This window comes from Cupressus sempervirens, chromosome 1 (assembly GCF_028749045.1).
Source record: "Cupressus sempervirens isolate cs-2001-9-10 chromosome 1, ASM2874904v1, whole genome shotgun sequence".
In the NCBI taxonomy this organism is placed as follows: domain Eukaryota; kingdom Viridiplantae; phylum Streptophyta; class Pinopsida; order Cupressales; family Cupressaceae; genus Cupressus; species Cupressus sempervirens.
Window position 1 is genome coordinate 618,897,088 of NC_143118.1, and position 8,616 is coordinate 618,905,703.

Below are 8,616 nucleotides of genomic sequence, written 5' to 3' on the forward strand. Positions count from 1 at the left end.
TCAGTATAATTTTGGAAAAATAAATATTAATGTTAATGGGTACATAGAAATAAACATGAATAATATTATCATCAATTCATTTAGCCATATTAAATTTACCAATATCATCCCACCAAACATTGGGATCCTGGTCCATTATCTCATTACTAACATGCTTTATCAGACGTGGTTCCAAGTTACGCAGCTTATCAAGAAGCTCACCATCAGGACCAACAAGCATTTCTAAATTGAAAATATAAGACAGAGAAGAAACAATCGTTAGCATGCTTCAGACCAAAACTGCTAGAGATGGTTATTTATTTAGTTAAAATCAAAATCAACTGATCCTATTCAAAAACAATGGCTATGAGTTATTGTCAAACTACCTTTAGATTTGCAATACTTATCTTGGCACAAGATATTTTTATAACCAAATAGTCTGAAGGATCGTGACCAAAGCAAAAAGCCCAAGAAACCAAGGTTACCGAAGATGAGCAAAGGTAGTCTACTATGGAATATGCATGTGGATAGAGTATTTCCCAACCTGTTTGAACATTTGAGTTGCAAAAAGATGTTGATTATATACTTTACACTACAAAAAATCAGTATACACATACAAGGTTGAATAGGCACTATAGCAACATATTTAGAACTAGTCAAACATCCAAATCACCATTAAAGAAAGGAATCATACATGAATAACTCTGCTGCCATCTTCAGATGAAACATAGGTGTCTCATCTTTTGGCTTAGAAGAATCACTATCATTGCCTAACCACAAAATTATTGTAGTATTCAACTATGTTCTTCATAGCTTATAAAAGCTGACTAAGGTTGCAACGTTTATAATGACTATAGACAAAAATATAAATTAAAACAAGCAATATTATCATCAATGTTTTTAAATGTAGAATAAAATGGTTGTAAGTATGCATTTCTACCACATGTAAATGATGTTGAGATACAAACTTGTGGAATCCAATCTCCCAAGGAATAGACAACACCACTTATCACCATCTTTGTCAAAATAGGATTTGTCATAAAGTGATGTTAGAATAGTTACTAAAATGGTCATAAATTATGTTGTTATAGTAAAAGAATACTTTAACTTAAGGAAAAAAACTATACAATATTAAAACATGACATCGTGCTTTAAAAACTAAAAAGGTACCTGTAACGAAGAACTTCATTTTGACTTACTAATTGGTTGTCACTATTAACTATAAGCTTATCTTTAAAGTTTGAGCTTCACTTGGTTTTGAGAATAGTTAAATATTCTCTACTTAACAGGGGCAACCACGTGAAGGTGGAAGCTCATTTGACCCCTCCCCCCCCCCAAACAACATCACTCTAAATTCCCCATTAACATTTAATAACATTCAATTAATCCATTTTTGAAATATAACATTCAATCATTATAATCACATGATAACATTCATTAACACATAAAATTCATAAACACACAACATTCATGAATAATTCATTAACACAAAATTCATTAACATGCAACATTTAAGAGTAAGTCATTCATGAATAATTCATTAACACAATATTCATTAGCACCCAACATTAATGAATAATATTCATTAACAATATTCAAGAGTAAGTCATTCATGAATAATCATATATTTTTTGCTTTCTTTCCATTTCTTTTTTTCATAAAATTTCTAAGAGGAATATCAATGTCCTCATCATCCCCATCCTCTACTAGTTCTAACACATGTCTCCTCCTCATCCGTTCAGGAACATCATGAGGCTACTGCACCAAAAGGGGGTCCGCTACAATAACAAGTACTTCATGAGTTAAATTTGCACCATTTTATATTAGTGAATTACGATTTTTTATTTAATCAAAAGAAATATAAATCAAAAAATAAATTTAAAAGAACAAAACATAGATTTTCTTTACCTGAATGTGCGACATGATCTACCTGTTGATCAATCTGAACATCCTCCGGCACTTGTTCAACACAAAATGATTCTATATCCTCAACACAAAAAGGTTACACCAAGTTCAATTAAAGATGTTAAATTGTATTAATAATTACATAATTAGTTTTAAATAACAAATGAGCACCTCTATGGATAGTACGATGCACATCAGGGACTTCATGATGATGTGTATGATCTGTGTCACGATTAACAGGCTGCATTGCAATGTCATGCACATTATTATCAAATAAATTGTTGCTCAAGTATTCAATTTCTAATATATTTTTTGGCATATTTACCTGTTCACATGATGTAAGAGACTATTCGGTTGGGGCAATGGAAGCTTGCCATAGGTGTTCAGCCACCGCTGCATACCCTTGCTTGAAGGCAATTTTTTTGTGTTCTTTCATAGCCTCTAGATTAAAATCAATGCCCTACATTTTTTTATTAATTAACAAAATCATTTACATTTTGTAAATAATTTTTCTTTGCAATTCATTTATTGCCACTTACAACGCATGCTTTGATTTTCGAATATCCCCCAAAGCCAAGTCTGTGCTACCCAACCTTTTCTAACCTCGCCTTTGTTGTCTTTGATGTGTCCTACAACCTATGAAAAGTTTGAAATATGTTAGATGATATAGATATAAAGATTAGTACTAATTATTCGATTATTATATATTGGTATGAAGGTTTTAGCATAAAGTAGCATGTTCCACCAAAAATATGAAAAAAAGGAAGAAATTATAGCATCATACCTTTAATTGACATGTGTAATCATGCTATTTATCCATGATAGATCTAGAAGGTCATCAAATATGGTTGCCCACATGTCATCAATATTCTTGGTACTTTTTGTAATTGGCAATTGGTAATGACTAAGAATTGCTTATCATATTAAGATTTTTGGATGTAATTTTAGTGTGTTTACTGATTGGAAGAAGTTTTATTTTACTCAACACAACATCTCTCTACTTTTCTTGAGCTTTTAATGTAAACTTAGTCTTCAAGCTTCTAATTTTGAACTCCTCCAGAAGGTCTTTGAAAAATTTGCAGACATTGGTCTTGACCAAACAAGTCAGATGATTTTTCCATACAAACCAAACAATCAACTTTGCTAATCGTAGATGTAGAAGGTCATGAAAAATGACTACCAAAATGTTATCAGTCCTGTTGGTGTTTGTGTCAGTTTTAATGGGTAATGATTGATAATTTCTTTTCTTATTGCAAAATTTGTATATAATTTTAGTGTGGTCATTAATTGAAGCATTGTTTAAGTATATGCAGTGGAGATGAAACAAAAGCTCATTTTGTTTTTGGAAATTCATATGCAGATGTTGGAAATTACTATCTTGGTATGAAAAATAGCATAGTTTCAGCATGGAAATATCCATATGGTATCACTTGGCCTAGGCACCCATCAGGAAAGGTATCGTCTGGCAAAATTCTTACTAATTATTTAGGTAATCTTTCTCAAAATCAATTTCTAATGATCTCAAAGGTCCATATCATAAACTGTTGTTCATATCAGGAACTGTTGTTGCATATTTTAGCCCAAAATATTTGGATAGGCAATATAAATAGAAGTCAGTTTGCCTCAAACTTTTCCATTGCTATGTACTGGGGTTTCCAAGTTCTTTACACCATCAGCTAATATAGGTATATGTTTGACTTCTCTATAATTATATAATGATTATAGATCATGGTATTGACTTCTGATTTTCTAAGTATAATAATGCTTAAGGGTCTTGTCTGCAATTTTGTATATTTATATTTTGTACTGTGAACCTAGAAATTCCCCCAAATTTTATAAGATATAAAAATCCTATGAAAAAAATCTTATTGAAATTGCATTTGGAAGGCAAGCCAAAACTTTTCAAAGTAATCATATGAAACAGAAAAATCGTGACCCTTTAGGATTGCACTATAGGATCCTTTGAAAATCCTTTTTCAATCCATCCATATAACTCCTCATAATTGTTACCCTCTTTAGGATACAATTATATTAAAATCGGACAAGCAATTTTCAATTTTAAAGTCTCGATAACTATGAAAAGTTCTCTCCAGTAGTGCTTCTCTTGTATACTCTGAGCCATGGACTAGAACAATCCTATTTCCTTAATCTATTAACATTAAAATGCTTATCTAAAAGAGCTTCTAGATTTGATTGTGTATAGTTTTTTAAGCATGGATGTTTCAAATCAAACTCTATGCTCTATGATTGTGTATCTTTTTTCTTGTGGCCTCTTATGCTTGGTTTCATCTCTCTTATGATTGATTTCATCCTGATGATGGTTCAAAATGTTGATGCTAAAAAAACTATATAAAATCAAATCTAGAAGCTCTTGCAAATAATTGTCATAGATTGTAAAAATCTATTCTCATTGATTAAAATACTTCTTTTCTTTATGATTATATTGCCATGGTTTTAAATATACAAGTGAATGCATTTACCAGAATTTGTGTTTTTTCTTAAATTTATGTAGCCCAAATCTTAGGTCTTCCATCTCCAGTGACCTACAGGGTTCTGAAAAGTTCAAGCCATCATATAGCAAGGAAAGGCATAAACTTTGTAGTAGCATATAGTGGGGTATTTGATACTTTTGGAGTTCCAAAGTGGAGTGTCCAAGTTGGGAATTTCAAGGATTCCATTATATCTCAAAAATATGGTTCTTATCATTTGAAGCACTCAATAACACTTCTCACTCTAAATGGAAATGATTACGCTGCTACAAATGTTACCACAGTGGTAAGAATAAATATCACCAAACTTGCTATGTTCTAATGATTTTTTTTGTTTCTAGATTTAATTGTGGAAGTTTTTTTAGTATCAACATTTTGGATCCACTCTGTGATCTATCATCAGGATGAAAGAAATATCTTACATCCTTCTCTCATTCTAATGATGGATCATATCTTACATCCTTCTCTCATTCTAATGATGGATCATACCTTACATCCTTCTCTCATTCTGATGATGGATCTCACGGTGTGATCCATTGATACTAAAAAAACTTACATAATCAAATCCAGAAACAAAAAAGATTTTTTTGAAATAGATTGTGAAAATATGATATTATTAATTGTCATGTTGTACTAGAATGATTCAAATGTGATTTTAAAAAATATGTGATTGAGGGTTATGTTTACAGGGAATAGAGAAGTTTGTGAAGAGTTTTGTAGCAAAGATGAAACTGCAACTCACAGAGCTATATAATCTTAGGCTAAGGAATTTTCTTGTATCAAATAACATGTCATTTGACTGCCAACCAGGTTACTTACAGTCTGGAGTAGTATGTTTGAACACAACAATGGACTTAGTTTCCACCCACAACAAATATCTATCACAAGCCATTTTAGAGCTGAGGGAGCTTGAAGATGCCAACTTCCTCATCCTTGATTTCTTTGCAGCCTTCTCTCATATTATCTTCAACCCATTTGCATATGGTAAAGACATTGATTATAGTGTAGTTAAGAATTTCAAGATTATCTTTTTTAGGTTTTCCTTCTAAATAGTGTATCTATCTAAGATCCATAATTATAGGATTACATAAATACATGAGGATACTGATTGACTTATTTTTGTATTATGTATTGAGTAGGAATCCATGACATGAGTTGATCATGTTGTTTTAGAGATGGAAACATGAGTAGCTCCATTTTTGGGTGTGTTGATTATGATGAACAAGGAAGAGCTCTTTTTCATCTATGCAAGTCTCAAGAAGAATTTTTCTTTTTTGATTAGTACCATCCTACTCAGAAGGGATGGCAAGTGATGATAAATCTTCACTACTCTCATTGTGGGTTTGTTCAAGATGGCTCATGTACTTGTCATTACACTAACTGAATATCATTTATCACCTATACTGCTAACACGTTATACTATGGTACATGTAGTTGAGCATTACTATATTTTCAAGACATAATATAGCTATATGTGAATTTATAAGCACACTATTTATATCTTATGTAGGATTTATGCCTAGATTGAGATATATATAGTTGTATACCGACATTCTATGTGCAATCAACCACCACAGTTTATTAGATGCCCAAATTTTAGAGAGCATTCATAATAGGGTGAAAGCAATTGTGTCAACATATGAATTGCATACCTTTCATCAATAGATAGATTAAATTGAGCTAGTTGAAATTGTTGATACTGAAGTTGAACCCTAAGTTTGCTCATTAATGTACTAGTAGTTAATACTATTGCATACCTTTTCAGATTTGCTGGTGTACTTTCTTTTGGACATTCCCCTTTCTCCTTTGCATCCAAAATGAACTCATTCTAGTCCCTCACCGAAACAAAGGGAGGATGCTCATACTTCGGGTTTAGGACAAGACTCTTTATATATGTGTCCCTCACAACCTTAAGATGTCTGGAAGCTTTTTGTAACAATTTCTTATGATCAAAAATATTACTACCGAACTCATGCTCTATATCTTTGATGAGCTCATCTTTTAATTTTTTATCTTGGTAGTTCCACCTTTTAAGAAAAAACACAAAATTATTAGATATAGCTAGTATGAGAATATGAAAAAAAAGTGGGATAAAATTAGTTCAGTTATGATGTTCCACCTTTTACGTATGGTGGGCGCGAATCTTCATAGCGTGAGGTCATAAAGCCTCCTATAAAATGTATCATTTCCTGTAAAAAATATCATGGGATAATTAATAGTAAGAAGCATTAAAATGAATCATGTGAAGAATACTTTTCATAGTGAATAACAAATACATAAAATGAGATACATTTCATCTTTTTAGTGATCTATTTCAGGATTGGAGGATCAACTTGACCAAAATTGACCAAAAAATAAGTTTGGAAAAAATTTTAAAATATCTCAAACTAGTCAAACTCTACCAGGGTTCTATTGTTGATGTTCTGAAACTAAAAAATGTACTATGACTATATTAATCAGTATACCTTGAAAAAAAAATAGTTCATAATACATATAACTTTCTATGACCTTCATTTTTGGTCATTCTCAATTGATGTTGTCACTGATCATACCTAGGATATTATGGAAAACAAATATTGCTAAAATGGACAGTGAAGCTGAAATTGAGCACTCTAAAACTCTAACAAGCAGTATGACATATTGAAAACTAAACATTGAATATGAAAGAAGACTCCCACTTTTGGTTCTCTATAGAAAAATTGGTTAGTATCTTCTATTGAAAGCATGAAATTGCAATGTACCGAATTACTAAACTAGAGAATTATTGGTATAGACAAAAGGTCATTGATAATTCAGATGATCCTACCAAACCCCTAATAAAAAGGAATTCCAAAATAATTAAACAACTTGCACAATATGACATACTAAAGAAGGTCATGAGGCATCACTCCACATCAAAAGCCCTTGCATTCACCACTTCCTATCATGTATATGTCTTGCAAGAAAATCCTTATTACAATATATTAAAAAATTATTTAAAGTACCTAGAATCTTAGGACATTTCAAAGGCATTGATTATAATTGGCAATCAACAACAATGTTTGCATAGCTCCCATGCTAGAAACACGGGTAGCTCTAGGAAATGACGATGAATTATCACCAATACATGCACTATGATCTACATTTGGTGACGTACCAAATGGTGCATCTCCTACCACAAAAAAAATAATACACTATGTGATGCACCCAAGATTAAAGTACATATTATCAACTCATAATTAACACAAAACCAAATATAGAAAAACAAGGATTTACTAGCTAGACATCCCCTTGTTGTCGACATTGCAGTCGGCAATCTCGTACAGGCATCCGTCAATCCCATAGGAGTCTCTTGCATTGGATGACTTGAACAATACATTGTTAGAAAAGACATTATGAAATAATAAAAGTAAGAGTTAAGAAGTTTTGAACGTTCAAAATAAAAAATTCCTTCTAACTTGTCAACTAAAAGATTATTTTACCAGTGGCAGTCGGAGCTCTGCTACTACCGGCCTCACTGCATTGTCCTTGACCAAATTGTGGATCAGTTGCCAAAAAATCCTATATAAAAAGAATTTAGTAGTTAAAATTTCGTACAACTCTTTAAAAAAATTGCATCAATAAATTATTTTGCACATAATACATATTTTACTTCACAACATAGAAGATTATAAAATATAAATCTTTATTGAACTTTTGTTATAACTAAAGATTCATTACTACTTACTTCATAACGAGGAGCTTGCGCTCTCAAATCTAATAGCCTCTTCATCATCTCCTCAAATTCCATATTTGCCTCATCCAAATTTTTTATTATTTCTATATTAATTTTTTAAATTTTTTTCTTCAACATTGTTGTTACATTGGGAGTTTTAGTAATATCCTCATCAAAAGGCGTAGCTAGTGGTTCAGTACTTACTGCTGGTGCTTTACCCTTATCCTAAACATCAAATTGTGAGAGAAATATTAGTAAAACTATCATAAAAACTCAAAAACCATAAATAAAATAACATAATAATATAACATTTTTCAACTATCTAATTTGTACAATTTCAAAAAGGTTTACCCTCGCTAAAGAAGGGGTGGGAGTAGCATCCTGGTGACCTCTATCATCTGTCGGATCCATATCATCTTGTCACAAAGATTAAACATAAAAAATTCAACTAACTGAAAGCAATAGACAGCTAAAAAAAACTTATTAACAAAATGGTAAATAGTACTTACAGCCCTCATGATAGTAACTTTGTTTGTATCTATGTGATTT

At 31.5% G+C, this 8,616-nt stretch overlaps 1 pseudogene; it reads left to right on the forward strand.

Moving 5' to 3' along the window:
- Positions 1 to 3,049: 3,049 nt before the first annotated feature.
- LOC149579430 (GDSL esterase/lipase At5g03610-like) lies at positions 3,050 to 5,757 on the forward strand (annotated as a pseudogene).
- The last annotated feature ends 2,859 nt before the right edge of the window (positions 5,758 to 8,616 follow it).